Here is a 2500-nt window from a genome sequence, read left to right as displayed (position 1 = left end):
AAAGTAAGGTCTGTAACATAAACATCAGCATTAGTTTTTTCAAACAAAAGATTCTACTCAACGACGTATATTGTTTTCTTTTTTTCCTTCTTAGAAACATAGAATTTCCTAAATGGAAAGAAAATCCAGATAATCTTATTATCTTTACGACCCATGAGTGAGTGTGTGGTTTTTATTGCCATTTCTGCCCAGTTGGGGTTGAATTATATCTCATGAAGGAGTTACCCTCAAGGTGGAATTTGCTTTTATTATCATTAAATGGATCGGCCATACACATATGTGTAAGTGTATACATCTACATACAGAAGAGCACATAGATGCACACATATACAAGCGTAAATATTCACACAGAGAGAGGCCGCACCACACAAGAGTAAAAATAAACATGTGTACACATCGACACACAGAAGGGCCATAAGCACACACAAATGCGTAATACATACAGAACCGCACACAAACAATCATACACACAAGTCCAATACATACATCCAAATGTCACATACGGACATTTACACATAAACACTTACATTACACAAACAGGGATAATTAGTGATATTTTACAAATATACATACTGTCCACATATTCAAACAGATGACTTTTTTTTTTTTTTCGTAATTTGTACTAATACATAATGTAGCGAGTTTTTCTTCCTAACCATATCACCTTTCTCAAGTGATCATATGAATAAGCCTCTTAAGGATCCTTCACGGTGTCGGTTGATTTGGAACGCAAAAAGAAAGGAAGAGAGAGAGAGAGAGAGAGAGAGAGAGAGAGAGAGAGAGAGAGAGAGAGAGAGAGAGAGAGAGAGGTTATTCACAAATTTCTACAATAAAGATAGTGTTCTTAATGATGTTGGTTGATTTGGAATACCAAAAAAGGACAGAGAGAGAGAGAGAGAGAGAGAGAGAGAGAGAGAGAGAGAGAGAGAGAGAGAGAGAGAGAGAGAGAGAGCCTTACCTTACCTTATTGCCTTATTTTTTGTTTGGGTTCCCCCAGGTCCCTCAGTGTGAGGCACCTCGTATATCCACCAGAGAGTTGCTATGCATCTTCCGGTGTATTTTGCATCTTCCAGTCTTGGATGGTCTGGGATGCATCTTAGGTATTTATCGAGCTTATTCTTAAACACATCTACGCTCACTCCTGATATGTTTCTTAGATGAGCTGGCAGCACATTGAATAGTCGCTGCATTATCGATGCTGGTGCGTAGTGGATTAATGTCCTGTGCGCCTTTCTCAGTTTACCCTGGAATGCTTTTTGGCACTATTAATCTACCTCTGCTTGCTCCTTTCTGATATTTTAAGCTCCATGATGTTTTCAGCAATTCCTTCTATTTGCTTCCATGCTTGTATTATCATGTAGCGTTCTCTTCTCCTTTCTAGACTGTATAGTTTTAAAAATTGCAGTCTTTCCCAGTAGTCAAGGTCCTTAACTTCTTCTACTTCTAGCAGTATAGGACCTTTGTACACTCTCTATTTGCGCAATATCCTTTTGGTAGTGTGGGTACCATATCACATTGCAGTACTCGAGTGTACTACGCACATAAGTTTTGTAAAGCATAATCATGTGTTCAGCTTTTCTTGTTTTAAAGTGTCTGAATAACATTCCCATTTTTTGCTTTACATTTAGCCAACAGTGTTGCTATTTGGTCGTTGCATAACATATTCCTATTTAAAATTACACCAAGGTCTTTAATTGCTTCCTTGTTTGTGATTGTCTCATTATTAGGTCCCTTGTATGCATACACCATTCCTTCTCTGTTTCCATAATTCATTGATTCGAATTTATCGGAGTTAAATACCATCCTATTTATCTCCGCCCATTCATATATTTTGTTTAGATCTCTTTGTAGTGAGTTCCTATCTTCATCACAAGTAATTTCTCTACTTATTCTTGTGTCATCGGCGAAACTTCTCACTACGGAGTTTTCAACATCACAGTCTATGTCTGAGATCATAATAACAAATAGCAGTGCAGCTAATACCGTACCTTGTGGCACACCAGATATTACCTGGGCTTCATCTGATTTCTCGTCATTTGCAACCACTATATGTTTTCTGTTTTGCAGGAATTCTTTTACCCATTTTCCTATCTTTCCCACAATATTATGCTTTCTCATTTTTTTCTCCAATATGTTATGGTCTACCTTGTCAAAGGCTTTTGCAAAATCTAGATAGATCACATCTGCGTCTTTTTCATTTATCATATTATTGTATATGTTTTCAAAGTGTGCTATCAGTTGGGTCTGTGTACTTTTTCCAGGTACGAAACCGTGTTGACCCATATTAAACAAATTATTTTTGACCAAATGGTTCATTATTTTCTTTTTTATTACCCTCTCATACACTTTCATAATATGTGATGTTAGACTAACAGTCTATAATTGCTTGCCTCTAGTCTTGATCCACTTTTGAAGATAGGGGTTATATAAGCTAATTTATGTTTAACATATATCTCGCTCATATCTACGCTCTGTCTTAGCAGTATTGCAAGCGGCTTCG

Source organism: Palaemon carinicauda, chromosome 29 (genome assembly GCF_036898095.1).
Source record: "Palaemon carinicauda isolate YSFRI2023 chromosome 29, ASM3689809v2, whole genome shotgun sequence".
NCBI lineage: Eukaryota > Metazoa > Arthropoda > Malacostraca > Decapoda > Palaemonidae > Palaemon > Palaemon carinicauda.
The sequence above is the reverse complement of the archived record's forward strand: the minus strand, read 5'-3'. Positions refer to the sequence as shown.